Source organism: Delphinus delphis, chromosome 4, assembly GCF_949987515.2.
Source record: "Delphinus delphis chromosome 4, mDelDel1.2, whole genome shotgun sequence".
Taxonomy (NCBI): domain Eukaryota; kingdom Metazoa; phylum Chordata; class Mammalia; order Artiodactyla; family Delphinidae; genus Delphinus; species Delphinus delphis.
The window spans coordinates 1,431,100-1,452,287 of NC_082686.1; the positions used below are offsets into that span (position 1 = coordinate 1,431,100).

The following is a 21,188-nucleotide window of genomic DNA, read 5'->3' on the forward strand; positions in this document are numbered from 1 at the left end:
TAGAGAAAAGTGCTCAGCGACTCGGGGAATCGATTCAGGATGTGAAGGAGATGCACCGGCTCCAGCTTCATGGGGGACCATCCCCCCCACCCCACCCCAAGGAGGCACCCAGCCCGGCCCGAGGAAAGACGCCAGCCATCTCCAACCGCCTCTTCATCTGGGAGACAAGAGTATCTGCATGCAGGCCTGGTCGTGTCCAGCTGTCCAGGCAGGCGTGAGGGGCGACATCGGTCGTGGGGGCAGAGCATTTCCACCATCTCATCCTCACGGGGCTATTCCTGTCTCAGAGGGGCTGGGCACCGGGCATGTGCATGGCTCACTCAGGACAGTCGTTGGTGCGGAACCAAGACTCAAACCAAGGTCTTCACATCCAGGCCCGTGTCTCCCCGACAGGCTCTGCTCTGAAGGGCAAAGGCTGAAGTGCAGACCTCGAGGCTGGGGTGAATGGAGACCACCTGGGCCCCTTAGACGGAGGTGTGTGGGCAGCTGAGGACAGGGGTTTGGGCGTGACTCCCTGACACCCCGGTCCCAGCCTAAAGGCCATCACTACAGTGGGACGCCCGGCACAGCTATGGAAGGTACTGAGGCCAAGGCCCCCTCCAGGGCTATAACTCCGTCCTCAGGCACTCTGTACACCTGGGCATCCCGGGGAAGACCCAAGGGCTGCCAGGAGCTCGTGGGCTGCGTGCTCAGCCGGCTCAAGGGAAAGGCAGCTTCCTGGGTCTGCAACGCATCATCCTGGGGGGGGGCGTCATGACTCACAGAGAGGCCCCCCCATGGGGGTATCTGTCCCCTGGCCTGAGAACCCAGCTCCCACACCAGCTTGGAGAACAGTTTGCTTTCTGACCCGCCAGAGCCCAGTTCCTCCCGGCTGGTGGCGTGGACTCGGGGCACACGGGGGGAACTCGGGCAGAAGCCTCCCCAGAAACAGAGCACAGGACAGCTAGCTTTCTCCAGTGCAGAACTGAGACCCTCCCTTTCAGACGGGAAGGTTCCAGGATTGGCGTGGGGTTAAGGGACATAGTTCTCATCTTAAAGTTGGCCCATCTTAAACAACCCAAATAATATCAAGTGTCACATTCCTGAAGCTAAAAATAAAAGTGCAACCCAACATTTCCTAAGACACAAATGTCCTGGCCAAGAACTTTCGTGGCTGCAAATCCCACTGCAAAGCAAGGCTCAGACAGGAAAATAAATCACTGCTCTCCCAAACAGACATGCGCGGATGGCTCTCCGCCACCGGTGACCCCTGGTAAACTCTGCCTCTCCCCTTCACAAACGTTTCTGCCGGCAAACAGAGACCTCTCCGGCTTGGGCCTCAGGCGGCCCAGGTCCAGCCTGGCCTGGTCCCGAGTCCCCCCCGTCATCCACAGGGGCCTCGGCAGCCACCCTGAGCCCTAGAACACAGATGTCCCTACACACGGGGTGATGGCGTCTGCCAGCCTCATGGTGGAGGCATGAAAATAGCCGGGGCCCCCAGCTCACGGCGGGGATGCGAGCACAGCCTCCACCCCGACACCGGCTCTTATTGAAATCACCCGAAGGAGCGGACCGGGTCCCTGGAGGGAGCAGGCAGTGCCTGCCCATGGGAGAAATTACTCGGCATTTCCAGGATATACACAGAGCCCAGAGTGACGGAGGGAGCGTGCCCACCCCATAGTTCTCACACGCGGGGATGCAGAGGGGTTCACCGTCTGGTGAGGGGCTCCCAGGGGGAGGTCACCCCACAGAAGGGCCAGTGTCGACCCTGACCACCGCCTTCAGACACAGAATCTTCTGGGAAGCTCCCACCCTGCCCCTGGGATCGGGTTGACTGGGAGCTGGGTCCCCCCGTGCGGCAGGGCCATCTGACAACCAGGCTGAAGGATCTGATACCCCAACTCCCGAGCCGGGCACGGACTCCGCTCAAGCCAGGCCAGCCCCTCCAGAAAGGGAGGAGGGCAAGGGACACTCCGCCACCCCTTCCCCCCGTGGAAGAGCCTGAGGGGGCAGGACCCGATCCTTTGGCCCAGGGGGACTGAGCTCCGAAAGCCCACCTGTGCGCCCAACTCGTCTCAGAGGGACCTGGTGCCTATGGGCATGAGCGGGAATCGTTCTGGGAAGAGGACAGGGTCTTGAGAGAAATGTGGGCTTGTTGACTCTGAAAGCAAAGGGCAACTCGCGCCCCGCCCCCCCCCCCCCGAAAAACAAGCCCAGGAATCCGAAGGGAAGTTCAGAAATCCTCCCAGGACTGAAAAGACAGAGGTAGAGGCGAACGTGGCCAGAGCGGCTGAGAGACAGAGCTAGGACGGGGACACACACCCGACGTGTGCAAAGGGGACAGAGGAAAAGCAGACACAGAGAAAGACCTTGCCTCTGAGTCAGACAGAGACACGTCTTCAGATACGAAGGGCTTGTGAGACAGAAAACTGATTATTGAAAAACAAGAGAGAGAGAGAGAAGGACAAGGATGAATCCCAAGATGAACTTGTGGGAGGTGGGAGCGGGAGGGACGGCTAAGACCCCCCCAGCGAGACGGAGCGAGGTGCCCCGGGAGAGGAGCCTCCCCAAACCTGCCAGCAGCTCCTTAGTAGGACTGGGGTGAACCCCATCTCCCCAGCCTGACATTACATTCCAGCTGTGTTCGTTAAATCTTGCTCTAGAGAAATTTCAGATTCTTAGAAAATCAGGTCCCACTAGCTTTACAGTTTGGGCCTTGGGTCATGCTAAAATTCCTCACCGCTGCTCGACCCTCAGACCTTTATCCTAGTTTTCTAATGCTTCAGCGGTTTCAGCAGTGCATACAGACATTTAGGTATAAAGTTCACTTGGGTGACCATGAGTTGTTCTAACCTTGTGAGGGGTGCACATGAAACTGCGAGAACGTTTCTCCATAGGTCAGGACCCTTTGCAGCCCCCAGGTGAGAGCTCCACGGAGGGGGCTCTCCTGAAATGCACGTGGGAGGAGGGGGCACCACCAGGACGCAGGACCCACGGGCCAGAGTGAGTCAGCGCTGGAGGGAGACAGTTGGCCCCGGGCAGGGACCCAGAGCCTGCAGCCAGGCCACCCCCAGGACTGCAGGCCGGGCACACTCAGGGGCACTGGAAGCCCCCAACGCACAAAGAGGGGTGGGCACGGGGACCCTGTGGGCGAAGGAAAGTGTCACGAGGGGACGGGCAGTGGGGGCTCTCCCCCAGGTAAGGCCGGGGGGCCGGAGCCATCGCCAGCCTCTTGGTGGGCCCCGGACCTGGACACGTAGCAGGACAGGCTGGCGGGGTGCTGGTGAGGCCAGGCCTGAGATGATGTCCACGCTTCCCCCTCTCAGACCCCTTGGGCCACTGCAGGGGTCCCTGCGCCCCGAGTTCAGGCTTCTGTGGACACGTTCCCACCCAACGACGGCGGGGTGGCCTGTGTGAGTCTAGGGTCGTCTCCTGGCCTCACTAACTGACCCCGACCGTGCCAAGCCACTGTCCTGAGACAGGACTCAGCTCTCTTGAGCCTGGACGCAAATTCCCCAAGAACGGGCACTTTAACCCTTTCTTTCAGACTTTAGGGTTTTTAACTCCCTCCCCATGGGACTTCCAGAGGGGGGTTCAGAGACACGTGAGAGGCATGTGGGCGGGGTCTCAGGCATCATCTCTCACCACAGCACCGCCCCCTCCCAGAGAGGCCGCGCGGAGCCCGCGCAGGACGGAAGGATGATGGTACAAGGCGGCCTTGGAGGAGTGGGCAAGGAGGGGGCCTCAGGGCCATCCCGACTGGAGGCAGGGGCCTGGCTGACCCCAGGCTTAATGGGGTGACGGCCAGCAGCTGGGGGGCCAGCGCCTCTCCGGAAGCTCCTTCTCAGTGGCAGGACATAGGCCGGTGGGCCCTGGCCTCTCTGGAGGGGACACAGAGCCAAGGCCTCTGGGACAGGAAACCCTTCCTGCTCCCACCCCCACTGCCCTGTGCTACGAGGCCGGGCCGTCCTGGGCCTTCCTCTCTTCTGCCGTCTCTTTGCTCCTTGTCTGCAACTGGCCAGAGCCCAGGGGTGGGAGAGAAGCCGGGGCCTCGCTGCCCCGACAGCCTGGGTGACACCTGGCACCCGTGTCACACCTGTGCCTGACCCCTGGGGACACCAGCCATTCCCTCCACTGGCTGTTTCATTGGCAATAACCCTGCACGTTTAGGGCCCAAGCCCAGAAGAACCCTTCCCAGGGGTGCCCAGGCCAGCGCTCCCCAGGACAGGTGCAGCCTCTGTCACCGAGTCCCCCGGGCCCACTGGACACAAGGTGACCGGCACAAGAGGGGCTGCAGCTCCCGCCCCGGGGGCTCTGCGGGGGGAGCGCTGATGCAGACGTGCGGCCTCCCTGGTGTCTCCACCGCGTCCAGGCTGCGGTGTCTGGGCACGGATCTGCCCCTTTGGGGTTGGCATCTTCTCGCTACCGCGATGGGCAAATGTGCCGCGTCCGGGACGGGCGGCGGGAAACCGCAGTAGTTGCCCTTCATCGGTGGCCGCCAGACGCCGCGCGGCCGAGGGCGCAGACGGGTTGAGGCCTGCGCGGAGATTTAATCTCTCCGGACTCCCGTCTCAGGAGCCTGGCCTTGGAGCGTCTCTCTTCTGCTATAAATACTCATGTGAGTCAGAAGAGAAACCGCGTCCAGGCGGGCAGCCGGCCTCCCCCAGCGGTGGCTCCACGCGGCCCGATGAGGGTCCAGGCTCCCCCCATCCCCTGCCCCGCTGGCCCGGCCGCGACCCACTTTCCAGGCCAGCACAGCACGAAGTTTGCCGGAGCGTGATTAACAAAGGGAGACTTTCTGCTTCTCGGCAGCTGCGCCCCCTGGCGGGCAGCCGCGTGTGAACCGGTGCTGCGGGCACCGTCTGGCGGGGGAGGGGCCAGGTGTCCGCCTTCCTCCAGACGCAAGTCCTTCAAGGAAAACCGACGGAGTCCTCATGTGTCTCAGAATAACATGGAAGTGCGGGACGCCCATTTCAGGGCAGGCCTGGGGCCAAGACCCCAACAGGGCCCTGGTGAGCTGGCCCTGGCACCCACCCCCGCCCACCAGGGCGCTTCCTTCCTCCCAGCTCCGGAAAACACGGAGCACCCAGGTGTCCAGGAACAAGGATTGGGTCCAGTGAGACCCTCATGACCGACCTCTGACCCCTGACATCCGAGGCAGCTGATAAATGAGAGGTGGGTGGAGCCTGGTTTTCAGGTCCCACAACCTTCAGGGTGTCAGGGCAGCACGGACCCCAGATTCCATATGAGCTTCTTAGAGCCTGGAGGAGCCCCACCTGTGGGCCCGTGTCGAGCGGGTTCAGAGAAACAGCTGTTTTCCCGTCTACCCCTCTCCCGGGGTCCCCTCAGGGGACGCTCAGCCCCACCCCAGCCCCTGCAGGTGCACCAACCTACGTGGGACCCCGACTCCTAGACAGGGTTTTAAATAAAGTGGGGATGTGTTTGCAACATCATAAGTACACGCTGTGGGCTTGCCATGGGAGAAGCAGCAGACCAAAATAACATAAAGATAAAAAAAGGCTACCGAGGGCACTCGTGACTTCTCCTGCTGAGATTTTCGTGGATTTCCCGTATCTTCTACATCGAGCAGCGTTATTTACAATCTGAAAAGGAGCACACCGTCTCCCACGGTGCCCCGTCACCTCGGCCAGGTCCTCACCTCCAGATGCGGCCACCTGCCCCTCAGGCAGCGTAGGGCTCCCCCAGCACCCCCAGAGCCTGTGGGGGCGGAAGCTGCCCCCAGATCCCTGGACAGGGCCCCCCGCTGCTCCCAGGAAGCTGCTCAGAAATGCAGCCCCCGACCCCCCGGCTCAGACAGGACTCATATGCGAATGCTCACTCGTGCATGAGAACTGTTAGCAAATCAAGTCTCAAGACTCCAGAAACCGTTAACTTTTTTTTTTTTTTTTTTACATCGCCATTGGAGCATAATTGCTCTACAATGGTGTGTTAGTTCCCGCTCCATAACAAAGTGAACCAGCTACACACATACACAAGTCCCCATATCTCCTCCCTCTTGCGTCCCCCGCCCTCCCACCCTCCCCATCCCACCCCTCCAGGCGGCCACAAAGCACCGAGTCGACCTCCCTGTGCTACGCGGCTGCCCCCCACTCGCCATCCACTCCACGTTTGTTAGTGTATATATGTCCATGCCACTCTCTCACTTTGTCACAGCTTACCCTTCCCCCTCCCCATATCCTCAAGTCCATTCTCTAGTAGGTCTGTGTCTTTATTCCCGTCTTACCCCTAGGTTCTTCATGACATTTTTTTTTCTTAAATTCCATATATATGTGTCAGCATACGGTATTTGTCTTTCTCTTTCTGACTTACTTCACTCTGTATGATAGACTCTAGGTCCATCCACCTCACTACAAATAACTCAATTTCGTTTCTTTTTATGGCTGAGTAATATTCCATTGTATATATGTGCCACATCTTCTTTATCCACTCATCCGATGATGGACACTTAGGTTGTTTCCATCTCCTGGCTATTGTAAATAGAGCTGCAATGAACACTTTGGTACATGACTCTTTTTGAATTATGGTTTTCTCAGGGTATATGCCCAGTAGTGGGATTGCTGGGTCGTATGGTAGTTCTATTTTTAGTTTTTTAAGGAACCTCCATACTGTTCTCCATAGTGGCTGTACCAATTCCCATTCCCACCAGCAGTGCAAGAGTGTTCCCTTTTCTCCACACCCTCTCCAGCACTTATTGTTTCTAGATTTTTTGATGATGGCCATTCTGACTGGTGTGAGATGATATCTCATTGTAGTTTTGATTTGCATTTCTCTAATGATTCGTGATGTTGAGCATCCTTTCGTGTGTTTGTTGGCACTCTGTATATCTTCTTTGGAGAAATGTCTATTTAGGTCTTCTGCCCATTTTTGGATTGGGTTGTTTGTTTTTTTGTTATTGAGCTGCATGAGCTGCTTGTAAATTTTGGAGATTAATCCTTTGTCAGTTGCTTCATTTGCAAATATTTTCTCCCATTCTGAGGGTTGTCTTTGAGTCTTGTTTATGGTTTCCTTCGCTGTGCAAAAGCTTTGAAGTTTCATTAGGTCCCATTTGTTTATTTTTGTTTTTATTTCCATTTCTCTAGGAGGTGGGTCAGAAAGGATCTTGTGTGATTTATGTCATAGAGTGTTCTGCCTATGTTTTCCTCTAAGAGTTTGATAGTTTCTGGCCTTACATTTAGGTCTTTAATCCATTTTGAGCTTATTTTTGTGTATGGTGTTAGGGAGTGTTCTAATCTCAAACTTTTACATGTAGCTGTCCAGTTTTCCCAGCACCACTTATTGAAGAGGCTGTCCTTTCTCCACTGTACATTCCTGCCTCCTTTATCAAACATAAGGTGACCATATGTGCGTGGGTTTATCTCTGGGCTGTCTATCCTGTTCCATTGATCTATATTTCTGTTTTTGTGCCAGTACCATACTGCCTTGATTACTGTAGCTTTGTAGTATAGTCTGAAGTCAGGGAGCCTGATTCCTCCAGCTCCTTTTTCGTTCTCAAGATTGCTTTGGCTATTCGAGGTCTTTTGTGTTTCCATACAAATTGTGAAATATTTTGTTCTAGTTCTGTGAAAAATGCCAGTGGTAGTTTGATAGGGATTGCATTGAATCTGTAGATTGCTTTGGGTGGTAGAGTCATTTTCACAATGTTGATTCTTCCTATCCAAGAACATGGTATATCTCTCCATCTATTTGTGTCATCTTTAATTTCTTTCATCAGTGTCTTATAATTTTCTGCATACAGGTCTTCTGTCTCCTTAGGTCAGTTTATTCCTAGATATTTTATTGTTTTTGTTGCAGTGGTAAATGGGAGTGTTTTCTTGATTTCACGTTCAGATTTTTCATCATTAGTGTATAGGAATGCCAGAGATTTCTGTGCATTAATTTTGTATCCTGCTACTTTACCAAATTCATTGATTAGCTCTAGTAGTTTTCTGGTGGCATCTTTAGGATTCTCTATGTATAGTATCATGTCATCTGCAAACAGTGACAGCTTTACTCTTCTTTTCCGATTTGGATTCCTTTTATTTCCTTTTCTTCTCTGATTGCTGTGGCTAAAACTTCCAAAACCATGTTGAATAAGAGTGGTGAGAGTGGGCAACCTTGTCTTGTTCCTGATCTTAGTGGAAATGCTTTCAGTTTTTCACCATTGGGGACGATGTTGGCTGTGGGTTTGTCATATATGGCCTTTATTATGTTGAGGAAAGTTCCCTCTATGCCTACTTTCTGGAGAGTTTTTATCATAAATGGGTGTTGAATTTTGTCAAAAGCTTTCTCTGCATCTATTGAGATGATCATATGGTTTTTCTCCTTCAGTTTGTTAATATGGTGTATCACGTTGATTGATTTGCGTATATTGAAGAATCCTTGCATTCCTGGAATAAACCCCACTTGATCATGGTGTATGATTCTCTTAATGTGCTGTTGGATTCTGTTTGCTAGTATTTTATTAAAGATTTTTGCATCTATGTTCATCAGTGATATTGGCCTGTAGTTTTCTTTCTTTGTGACATCCTTGTCTGGTTTTGGTATCAAGGTGATGGTGGCCTCGTAGAATGAGTTTGGGAGTGTTCCTCTCTCTGCTATATTTTGGAAGAGTTTGAGAAGGATAGGTGTTAGCTCTTCTCTAAATGTTTTATAGAATTCGCCTGTGAAGCCATCTGGTCCTGGGCTTTTGTTTGTTGGAAGATTTTTAATCACAGTTTCAATTTCAGTGCTTGTGATTGGTCTGTTTATATTTTCTATTTCTTCCTGGTTCAGTCTTGGAAGGCTGTGCTTTTCTAAGAATTTGTCCATTTCTTCCAGGTTGTCCATTTTATTGGCATAGAGTTGCTTGTAGTAATCTCTCATGTTCCTTTGTATTTCTGCAGTGTCATTTGTTACTTCTCCTTTTTCATTTCTAATTCTAATGATTTGAGTCTTCTCCCTTTTTTTCTTGATGAGTCTGGCTAATGGTTTATCAATTTTGTTTATCTTCTCAAAGAACCAGCTTTTAGTTTTATTGATCTTTGCTATCGTTTCCTTCATTTCTTTTTCATTTATTTCTGGTCTGATCTTTATGATTTCTTTCTTTCTGCTAACTCTTATAGGAAGTGGGTGAACGTTAGGGAGAAGCAGAGATGCCTTCAGTGTTTCGGGACACCCTGTGTAATTCCAAAGTAGCTTTGCTAGTTTCTGAACCTAAAGTTTTATCACGCACACTCTGGTTTACTCAAGTACTAAACCGGAAAGTGTATTTTATTTGTACACTGATTGCAATTTTACCCCCTTTCGCTCTTTGCTCATTTAAACTGTTTCAAATGGGGCCACAGCTGCCAAACCCGCAGAAACCCACCATTGGTGAGTTTTTGCCAGTTTACAAGGAAGACCGGACGAAGAGGCAGAACTGCTTTCAGACAGGAAGCCCTGTGGGTGAAGTCAGGCTGGGGCTCCGGCAGCCCCACGGGAACAGGGAACTCCAGCCAAGATGGGGTCTGGAGGTGGCCACACAGGGGAGCCGCTCGTTAAACTCAGGCTTGTGGGGTGGGGGGGCGCCCTCAGAAAGCTGGCGATCCAGGACCGCCTGCTGCCAACAGGCCGGGAGGGACCCGCTGTCCCAGGACGCGCTGAATGCCACCTTTGTCCCGCAGCCCCTCTCATTAGAACCATTATCTGAGCTGTCACACGCCACACTTCCTGCCTGTCTGGGCCTCATTACACTTGTGGGGACAGGGGGAGGCTGACGGAGAGCTCCCGTCCCTGGCACACCCTCCATTCAGGGAAGAGGGGGCTGGGACAGGAACCTCATGGCTGGTGACACTTGACAACACCTGTTCTTGGGGGTGAGAACTGTGTCCCCCAGCGGGGACCAGACGCAGGCTGGTGTCAGCCAGGCTGGGGGCAGTCAGGGTGTCGTGATCTTGTGCCGGTCGGTCGTGGACCCTGTTTGCGATATTAAGTCCTGATGCCCCCAGCAACACTCGGCAGTGCCCCCGAGCTGTCCCTGGGTGATGCCAGGGCCACTTTCTCCAGATTCTGCACTGGCCACGGGACCAAGCTCTCTGAGGTCGAAGGTCAGAGACAAGGTCCCCCTTGGTGGGCTCTGATGGAAGGCGGGGGTGGGATGTCCAGGGGCCACAGGGCCTCCCCGAAGGAGGCAGCGTCCCGAGGGCTACAGGGGGGCAGAACGTCCTGTCCCAGGTGGCGGTGGGGCAGCCAGCCGTGGCCCCCCATGGAAGCCCCTGCAGCCCTCCCCTCCCCTCTCCAGGACGCTCCCCACCCCACAAGGCCCCCCAATCCACGGCGGTCTGCAGCCACTGCTCCAGGACATTCGGTGTCCAGGGGTGAACTCCACCTTGCTTAGGGGGTGCACCCGCAGAGAGGGCTGGAGCGGGGCGCCCCGGGGAGAGGGTCCGACCCAGACAGCGTGCGGAGACTGAAGGAGGCTCGACCTAGATCGTGGGAAGGAGAGCACCGGCCTTCCCCTCCCCCTCAGGGAACCCCACAATGCAGACCAAGGCGGGGACTCTGCACCAGGATGACACAATGTATTGGCCTGTCCTCAGGGACACGTTTCTTAAACGATAAGGACTCCAGGAAAGCTTGTAGACTAGGAGCTCTCATCCATGAGTAACTCTTAACCTGGGGCTTGGACAAAGCCCCGCCCCTCCTCCCATACGCCCTGCTGACAGGGGGACCCTCGAGTTGAAGGGGTGCCCAGGGGTGCCCAGCAAACCTGTGGCCCTTGCTGCTGCGCCATCCTGCTGGTGGTACCCAGTGGACTCTGGTCTCGTTGACCAATGTGTTGGGATTGACCCGGGCCCACTGGGAGGCCGAGGGCCGGGGTACCGGGCAGATGCCAGGGACGAGGGTCCTGCTCTGGGCGGGGCCGGCCCAGCCCTCTTGCCTCCCCACAGCCTCACATGAGCCCCGAGTGGCCGGACTGCCTTTCTGCTTATCGTCGCACCCTGGGTTCAGACTTTACGTGTGCACCCTACTCACTGGTCAGGCTGGGGGTGCCCAGGGCCCCTTCCAGAAAGACCAGGAGGGGCAGCGTAGCCCTTGAGGGCTTCACCGCCCAATTCCTCACCACTGGACCTAGGCTAGAGGAGCGTTCACACCCCGCTCAGACCCGACCTGCAGAAAAGATTTAAACCCAGTCGCTTTGAGGCCTTGCTGACGCAGCCCACCTCTCCTCTAGGGCACAGTGCCTGGTTATCACGCCGGCTCCATCTTTGACAAATGCCCTGCCCGTCCTCCCGGCTATTGCGTTCTGAGAATAACCTCGATGGGAATTTGCAAGGCTGCACCTCTGGGCTCCCCCGTCCCCTGTCACAGAAGCCCTTCCTGCTGGCCCTGCGGAGGGGACAGAGGATTCCACGACAAGGTGATGGAAGCTGGGGCCCTGCAGCTCCTAGACCCCACCCCTCCGCATGCACCGTGGGGTCCCCACTGTGCATCCAGGGTCCTCTCTGCTCGGCGGAGGCCCCCACGGCCCCCATGTCCTCACTGCTAAATGCAGCACCGGCACTGCAGCTGGTCCCTTGTCTGGCAGGTGTTTTAAACATTCTGGAGTGTGTGACCCACAAGACCTTTGCTTTGGTCCTCCCGACAGGGCACTGTCTGGACTGGGTGGTGGGGGGGGGACCAGCTGCCTCCGCCTGGCTCTGATGGCAGCTTTAGGCTCTGGGGCTGCATAGTCAGGTCGCGCCGGGGTCTTTAAGCTAAAAATACGCGTTGCTGAAATTATGGCAAAGGTCGCCGCGCCCCGCACATTTGCTGAAAGCCCTCCTGCCAGTACATGGACCCCGGCAGCAAAACAGCTGCTCGACGCGGCTTCCCGCGCATGGCACTGAAACGAGCAAGGTCATGCGGTGTCTCGCAAGCCAGGCCAGAGTCCGGCCCACATGGCTCCAGCTGCCACAGAAGACCAACGGCCATCCCACTGCCTCCTCCCCTCATCCCCCAAAGGGGCTGGAGGCTGGGTGGGCGCAGCTGGGGGATGTCAGTGGCATGTCACCACTCCCAGCAGGGGATGACCTCCGGTCGTGGCTTGGACCTTCGGTCTGCCCACTGCCTGAGCTGTCCTCTCAGTTCTGACTGCTTGTCCCTGCGTCCCTGCCCCATTCTCCATTTGTTCTCCACTTGTGGCCACCCAGAATCAAGGTGACAGCTGAGTCCAATAACGTCCTCCGGCCAGTGGGGTAGAAGTAGAAGAGGTAGATAGGCCTCTCAAGTAACGTCCAAGCAGAGAGCAGTCATACTTCCTTCTCGTTTACTTTCTCCACTTGGCTGGAATACAAACATGATGGCCAGCACTTGGGCAGCCATCTTGGACGCTGAGTTAACAGCCAAATGTTGAGGATGACTGTGCGGCTTTTCTTGTCTTCCCTATGAACCTTTCCTAGGACTTATATACAGCGTTGACTAGAATGGTGACAGTGGTCACCTCTGCCTTGTTCCTGACCTTAAAGGGAACACTTTCAAGAGTTCACCATTAAGATATGATATATGACATAGACTTTTAGAAAAAGTTCCTTTTCATATGCTCTGAAATAACTTTTTTTAGATTAGAATCCTTTCTTTCTTAAATGCTGGTAAAACTTGCCGGTTAAAACTATCTAGGCCTGCTTTGCTTTGAAAGGTTTTATCCACTGGTTCAATTTTACTAATGTTTACAGGACTATTCAGGTCAGTTATTTCTTCTTGGCTTGCTTTTATTAAGTTATATTTTTCCAGAGTTCTATCCACTTCATCCAAGAGGATAGAGTTATTCATAACAACCCCCACGTAATTGGTGGAGCGTCTGTGGTTATGTCTTCTGTTCTCATCCCTAACACTAGTCATCTGTGCCTCCTCCTTCGTGGTCAGGATGGCCAGGGGTTTGTCCGTCTCACCAGCCATCTTCAAAGAATCGACTTTTGGCATTGTTGACGTCTCACCACATGTTTGTCTTAACCTTGATATTTGTCTCCCTTTCCCTATGTTTCTTGTTCTCTCCTTTCTTGCTCTGCTGCCCCTTCCCCTTAAAAGTCAAGAAGCTGTGTGCTCTGCATCCGGCATCTCATCCGTCACGTAAGTTGCCTGCCTGAGCTCCCACAGCCTGAAGTTAGCCCACACTGCTCTTCGTGCCCTTGTCTATTTTATCTAGGTGGGTAGACAACACGTGGTGTCTTAGATCATCTACTTATTACATTTAACTGTGCATACTTGCCATTTTCTTTGCTCTTAACCACGTACTCTTCACGTTTTCCGTGGTTGTGTGTCTGCCGAATTAGAGAAAATTTCTTCAGCTCTATCTTCCATTTCACTAGTTCTTTCTTTAACCTCATTTAACTGCAATTAAATCAATCCCTTGACTACTGAATCTTTATTTTTAATTTTATTTACTTCTTAATCCACTGAGTTTTATCTCCATTTATTATACTTTTCATTTCTAGAAATTCTATTTGGTCATTTTCAGTTTAGCTTGCTACATTTTTGTTGGTCACGTGCCCTTTATTCACATGTGAAGTCCCGTTGTATTGACCCAGGCACACCTAACTCACCGGGTATTCTGCCCTGACAGCCCCCCAGTCGGAGCACCTGTGACCTGTTTTGCTGCCTCTGGTTTCTTAGCTCACTTGTGGCGGCTTCTGGCCTGTGTGCTTTGTGGTTTTTACTATGATTTCCTGTGTCTTGGACTTTTACCTGTGGGAGCTCCTTGAGGTCAGGTTGAGGTTGGGTTCTCCCAGAGGCACTGCCAGACTGAAACCACTTCAGCTGAAATTCTGGGCCTTGGGGTCCTCAGGTGGTGTGAATTTGGTATGCCAGCCTCCTGAGGGTCCGTGAGCAGTCGCACATCCCAACGGAGAGGTTTCCTCCTCCTCTCAATGCCAAAGTTAGGGGCTGGCAGTCCCCTGGGTGGTGGGGTTGAGGAGTTATCCGGGTTCACCCTTGTGAGGAGAGGGCGGGCCCCCGTGTGGGGAGGGCTTCCCCACTGGACTGCACTGGTCTGGCCGGCCCTGAGCCTCCCCGACCTGGGCCTCCCCTGGGCTCCCACACGCCCCAGCTCCAGCCTCTGCGTATTCGCTCCTCCCCTCCAGCTCCCTCGGGTGTCTGAGGACGACTGCTCGTGGTTTATTTGGCACCTTTGCTTCCAGTGGGAGTGACAGGCAGGGAACCAAGTCCCTGGATCTGCCAGAACCAGAAGTCCTGTGTGTGTGTGTGTGAGATCCTGGTGTGAGGGCTCCCCTGCCAGGACCTGGGGTGTGGGTGCAGGAAGGCAGGGGGCGGCCCTGGCTGCCCGCAAGTGACCTCTGCACCGCTGCCCAGGGTGGAGCATCAAGGCTGCTCTGGGAGAAACACTGTTACCTCCGTGACTGCTGCAGGGGTCACATGGCGCGTGCGTGGCACAAAGCCGGCTTTGCTCTAAAAGGTGCACGAACTGTAGCCGTGTCTCTGCTTTTGCCGTGTGGAAAGGTTCTTGCCATTGTGACACTTCACAGCACTGGGGTGGCCTGGATCTGGGCCCCTGCACGCCCGCTGCTAGGATCCCACATGGCCAGGACAGATGCTCACCCGGTCCTGGCCACTCTGTTCCCAAGACAGCCCAGTGAGTAATGAAATGGCTTCGTGTCATCAGCAAGGACACCGAGACCAAGGGGCCGGCCATACTGGGCCGGGGGGGGGTGAGGCCATTGTTAGCTGAGCAGTCAGTGGGTGAGCAGGGGGTCTAGTGATCCAGGGAGGGGCCTCCCTACCTGAGAGGGGTGTGAGAAGTGCAGGCACAGAACGCAGAGGAGTGCGGCCAGCACAGCAGGACGTGCCGCTGGCTGCTCACAGGGCACTTCCACGGGCATCGTTGGCTCACCCTTCATCACCTTCTGCAGTGACAATACACATCCTGCCCCCGTTGCAGTCTCCCCACAGCCCCACTCTCCCAGGGTCATGTACCCCAGGTAGGCAGTCCCAGAGGAGAGCCTCTTTCCTCCTGTGCTCCCAGGGGGGGTGCTCCTTGGCCGGTCTGGACCCAAAGAGGTGGCATGAGTCTGGGCCGTCCTGGAGTTGGGCTGCCTGCCAGGTCCAGTCCGCATTCTCAGTGTCCTGTGTGTCCCGGGTCACCGTGTCCAGGGTGGTGCAGGCTGTTGGCCATGGCTTTGTAATTTTCAGACACTCTTCTGCTGCCCCCAGTGGAGCTGGCTGGGTTCAGGTGGGAGCAGGAGATCCCTGGGCTGGCTGGCCTGGGGAGGGGTGTGGGGAGTGGGGGTTCTGGGGCTCCCCTGGTACCGACCTCCCAATGTCCCCTTGTCTCTTCTCCTGTGTCGGCGGGAAATCCATCCCATCCCTGTCCCGGCGCTACCACTTGACCTTGGTGCTCCAGGGGCATCAGCCAGGCTCCTTGGGTCCTGGGCCAAGGGTCCTCACCTTCCCCTCAGCCCGCTCCCCAACCAAGCCTGACCATGGCCGAGGGGTTCCCAGACACTGCTGCCCAGAGCCTCCCTCTCCTGCCTTTGGCCTGGCCCAGGGTCCAGGTCCAGGGCCCATCACCCAGCCAGGGCTCAGCTCTGCCCCTCCTGGGTGTCACCTCCCCTCCCAGGGCTGGGAGTGGCAGCAGCCCCTCCCAGTGGGCTGCGTGAGGACAAAGGATCTCTGCACACTTGGCGGGGTCAGCACGGAGCAGCGCCACCCAGCAAGGGTGGTGGGAACATCCATGCCCCTCCTGTGAGCCCCTCAGTCACCCCAGTCTCTCCTTAGGTGGTTCTCTTGGGCTGAACCTGCCTCCTCCACTCCAGGGATGGGCAGGGTCTTGGCTGGCCGGTCAGTGCATGCCACCCCTGGCCCCACCATCGTGATTGGCTCAGGATGAACATGTGACTCCATCCTGGCCAATGAGCATCTTCCCTGGGACTTTAGCTGGAACTAGGAGGAAAGAGGCACTGTTGGCTGTGCCCACCTGGAAGACACAACCCAGGGGCTGGCCAAGGCCACGGACAGTGGGACCCACAGGGAGCCACCAGGGCCAAGGGGAGAAGCAGATGACCCCTCCCCAAGCTGAAGGCACAGTTATCCCTGGGGAGAGTAGCCCCCCGCATGGGTCTAGCTGGTTAGAGCAGGGCCGGCCCCAGGTGTGAGCATCTGGGGATCTCGTGCTCCTGCCTTGACGGGTCTGAGTGGTGGTGTGGAGACAACGCCTCTGGACTGGGGGCACACACCAAACATCGGGCAGTGCAGGTGCGAACAGCACTCTGTACTCAGAGCATTCGGCAACCCGCGACTGTTCTCTGGCAGGAGCAGGGGCCAGCTTTTTTCAAACCACATAACTAATGCATATTTATTATGGAAAAGTGAGAAAACAGATAGGCAAAAACAGAATGATCTACGCCACCCACCATTCCAAAGTAACAGCAGTTGGAATGGTAGCTGCTCTCCCCTTTCCTAGACATTCTCCAGTGCAGAAATTACACCTGTCGGCGTCTGCATATAAAGTGGGCGCCACTCTACACACTGTTTCATTATCCCACCGTCTGCACCTCGTGTATCACGAGTATTTTTCTATGACAACCAATAGATAATGCAGTCATCTTTTTTGGTGGTTACGTGGTATTTCACTGTGGAAATCAATGGTACTTGCAGTAAGCTGTCCATTGTTACTGGCCATTTAAGTGTGCTGCCTTTCCTTGTCTTTGCTTTAAACATCTCGTGCATACCTGGGGCTCTTTGCACACTTATCCAATTAGTTTCTTCGAGTAAACGACAGAGTGGAATTGCGCCGTGTGTGTTTAACGATCGCGTGAATGTGGCCCAAAATACGTCTTGAAGGCTGTGGGGACGACAGGTCCCAGGCTCTGACGCTCTGGTTCTGCTTAATCACCCTCTGGAGGCTGCACGTCTCCCATTAGAATCTGTAATTCTAGATTCCTAATCATTTTCACATAGTTACTGGCTGTCTGTGTTTCCCTTTTGGTGGCCCTTTTTTCCCACTTTTAATTGGGGGAATATCTTGGTTTGATTCCCTCAGGACTAGATCCCGAGTCCGGGAGTTGCCTCTAAGCAGCTTATCTGGGAGATGGTCCCACCTCGGGAGGGGGAAGGGAGCGGGAGAGAGAAGGCAGTCAGTGAAGGGGTCCTATAAGCCACTGGGCCGGCATCCCCTCCCAAGGGTGAGAAAGCTGAGTGATTGACCCCCGGCCCCGTCAGGCATTGTCGAGGCTGCTGGTGGAGTGGGTGTGGGGGCTAAATTCCCCAGGACTCCAGGCCAGCACCGTGCAGACCCTGAGAAGAGGCACGGGGGGACGCGGGCGGCAAGTGGGCGGGGCCAGGCACCTGCCAGGTCAGCCACGCACCTGCCTTGCTCTTGGCCTCTGCGTATGTCAGAGCGCTGACGACAGCATCACACACTGTGCCATAAAGGCTGAAATTCCTGCCTCCTCCAAAGCCATTTGCCTTTCCATTTTGTTCCTGGGATATTTTCAGTCATGAAGAAAAGTTCAATCCTTAATTTAATTCTGAATCCTTAGAGTTTCTGCCTTTATGATAAGCTTAGAGAGTATTTCTTCACTCTGCGAGAATACAAACATTGTGCTCATTTATTCCTCGTATTTTAATCACTTTGTTTTAAAAATAAGGGTTTTATCCATCTGGAACTGGATTGCTTTGAGTCTTCACTGGTATTTTGGTGAGACGTCGGGAAGGCATGCCTGGAGGGCTGTGAGGCAGGGGGCATTTTGGACCCCGAACAGCCCAATTTTGAGTTTGTATCTGTACCAGAAAATGGCATAAATCTAGATAAAGATGAGCGAAATAAGCGAAGTCCCTTTTGCACATAATCGTAGCAAACATTCACACCGCAGCTCGCTTCCTGACGCGGTCCCTCCCCTACTGGCCACCCATGTGGACATGGGCAGGGGGAGGCCTCCAGGTTCAGGGGAGGCTCGGGGCCCAGCTCTGCCACCCACCCAGCCGGCCGCGGTGAGGAAGGACACGGGTACGGCTGGCGCTGCCCACGCGGTTCCGGCCCTTCTGAGGCAAGACGGGGGCGATGCCTGCAGAGGGGCCCGAAGCCGTCCCCGCCCGGAGCTGCTCTGCAAACAGTGCGGCGCTGTGCTCACTCCTTCCACGCGGGCTTGGAGACTTTCTCTCTAAGAGGCAGAAAGTCAGTCTGTGAGGCTCTGTGGGCCCTGCGGCCTCTTGAAACTTCTCAACTGCACGGTTGCAGCCCAGACCGCACATAAACGATATGCAAATGAACACGCGCTGTGTGTAAACTGCGGACCCCGACATTTGAATCCCACTTGATCTACACGGGATCCTGCCCTGAGTCGGCATCTGTGGGGCCTCATCCCTGCCTTTCCTCTGCTCCTTTCCAGGGACAGAGACCCCCTGAACCGGGGACCCGGGACCATCTGGAAAGGCAGAACAGCAGGAGGGCTACCAGGCTCCAGCTGCGCGGAGAGACCCCTGGGGGCCTGTCCCGTCTCCCCCTCCCCTCTCCTGTCTCCTTCCACCTTCAGGTGGAGGCTTCAGTGCCCGCAGGCTGACCTCGGGGCGGACGCCATGCACAGCCGTGTCCCCTCAGCACACGGACGCAGACGTCACAGGGGTTCAAACACCTGTGTGGATTCTAGTCATTCTCCACGTGCTGCTTCCGGAACCCAGCCTCCCCTCTCTCCAGAGTTCAGATGGCAAACTGTCAGCTCTGCCCCGTGACAGTCACACCTGCGTATGAGAAACACGGCAAGTGTTCGCCCCGCCGGATGCAGCAGAGGCCACGGTGAAGTGGGCTGAGCTGCAGACACTTCCCCTGGGGCCGGGGGTCAGCAGATAGGTCTCAGGGGGCCCCAAGGGCATCTGGCCTTTCTGTGCACAGGTGAGAACAGATCTTCCCACAGGAGAGGGTGGAAGCAGAGGCCTGAGTCCAGGGGGTTCTGCAGATATGGGGGCCCCAGCACAGGCCGGAAGACCCCATGACCCATTACTCCAGTTTGTCTATCTTTGCTTTTATTGCCTGTGCCTTTGGTGTCAGACCCAAGAAATCATTGCCAAGTTCAACATCATGGAGTTTTGCCCTATGTTTTCTTCTAAGAGTTTGATTGCTTTAGGTCTTACGTTTAGGTCTTTGATCCATTTTGAGTCTATTCTTTATGTGGTGTTAGGGGAGGGTCCAACTTCATTCCTTCACATGTGGAGGTCCAGTTTTTTCAGCGCCATTTGTTGGAAAGACTGTCTTCCCGGCTGAAGGGTCTTAGTGCCCTTGTCGAAACCATTTGGCCACACGTGTGACGGTTGATCTCTGGGCTCCCAGTCTGGTCAACTGGTCTACGCGTCTGTCCTTGGCCGGCACCCCACTGTTTTGGCCCCTGCAGCTTTGTAGTAAGTTCTGAGATCAGTAACAGTGAGTCCTCCGTGAACCTTCTAAGTCTGCCCCCGAAAGTCTGCACCCGCGTGGCACACGGCATGTGGGCCTGGTGCACAGGGCGCTCGGCCGTCCAGGCCAGTCCCCGAGTCTGACCTCTCGCCACGGGAGCCGAGTTGCACCACAGCGGCCGCCCACGTGACCCGTCACATGCTGCCATCCACCCATCCCTCCTCCCAGGACACGGCTGCGTGTCCGGTGCCCAGCCAGCCCCTCGCTGCTCCCTCTGCATACACGTGTGCCCGCGAGCCCCCTGTCTGTGCGGGGTGGGCGTCTGGGCGGATGTCACAGCCCACCAGAGCCTCCTCTTGTCATCTGTCCCAGCTGCGTGAGGCGCTCCAGCCAGGGCTTTGGCTCCTGGACACTCCCTCTCCGGAGGTGTTTTCCACGGCTCTTCACTCACTTGTCCGTCAGGCGTTTGTCGCTTACCAGGCACCTTCCGCGTGCCAGGATGGAGCAGGGAGCCCAACTGCCAGAGACAGGGGACGAGCAGCAGACAGGTCACTGGGGGAAAGTATTCGGAGAAAGCTGGAGCGCCTGGGAGGACAGGTGATGCTGGTGGGGGGGGCGGTGCATGTTACACATGGGTCAGGGAGAACCCCCCCTTAAGTTACATTCGGGCAGACAGCTGAAGGAAGACCGGGCTGCCGGGCCGTGACCAGGTGCTGCAGGGGTGTGGTGGGGTGGACGTGTGAGGTCAGAGGGGTGGCCAGAGCCGTGGGGCTGGGTTCTCTGGGGACGTGGGAGCCCCAGGAACGGGCCCTCCAGCTGTTGTATCCAGGATGGGGGTGGGGGCCAGGGCAGAGCAGGGAGCGGCTTGGCCTTGGACGGGTGCCGGGGGCAGGGTTCCGACTTGTTTCTGAAGGTAGCGCCATGGTCTGATTGATCTGCTGTTAGGTTGTCCCAAGGCCCTGCCAGCGCCGCTGTGGACAGCACCCTGGTCCAGCTCTGGAGTGGCAGCCAGCGGGGAGCTGCTGGCGTGTGACGTGCAGCTCGGGGCCTCCTCGTCTCCCCAGGCCCGTCCCCTTGCTGTGGCCTGCTGTGCCGGCCAGGCTGGGCCAAGCGTCCAGTGTGCCCTCGAGGCAGACCTTGGTTCTGGCCGTCCTAACCTCCATCCCCTGATACTCACAGGGAGGTTTCCGGGCAGCACTGCCCGCATCCGGCCATGCCAACCCGCTGCCCCAGACCCACACAGTCCCGGGAGACCGGGAATTACCCTGGAGAAGCCCCGCTCCACACCGCTGCCCTCCTGACGCTAAGAATCACCATCGTGGTGGACCGGGACCCTGGAGACTGACCCAGGTGAGGACCCCCCGGAGGAACAGGTGCAGCCCTGAGGACTCTTGTTAAGCCGCTCCCCTTACCCACCACCCAGGAGCCCACAGGCGAGGTCCCAGCCTCTCCTGACGGCCAGAGTCCTTTGCCAGGTCCCAAGGCGGACCCCTCCGTCCCGGTGCAGCTCCAGAGCCCCAGTGACGGTGGTCAGCAGAATAGTGGTTCCAGGGACACCACGTCCGAAACCCTGGAGCCAATGACCCTGTCAGCCTACGTGGCGAGGGTTGCCATCCGCTGAACTTGGAGGGCGGATTCTCCTGGCTGAGGGGGGCACCCCATGCAACCGCCGGGGTCCTTGACACGGAGGAGGCAGCAAGGAGAGAGGCACAGAGTGGGGGGCGAAGAGGACTGGCCCCCAGGCGGCCTGGGGATGGAGGAGGGGCCGCACGTCAGGGAACGCTCAGCCTCTCGGAGCAGGAAAAGGCAGGACGCGGCTCTGCCCTGGAGCCGCCCACACCGTCTGGATGCCCGGCATGGTTTGCTCATTACG

The 21,188-nt window shown here is 56.1% G+C and overlaps 1 pseudogene; it reads right to left on the reverse strand.

The window, feature by feature from the left end:
* Nucleotides 1-20,522, reverse strand: part of LOC132423908 (olfactory receptor 1571-like) — a 39,673-nt pseudogene extending 19,151 nt beyond the window's left edge.
* Between the last annotated feature and the right edge of the window lie 666 nt (nt 20,523-21,188).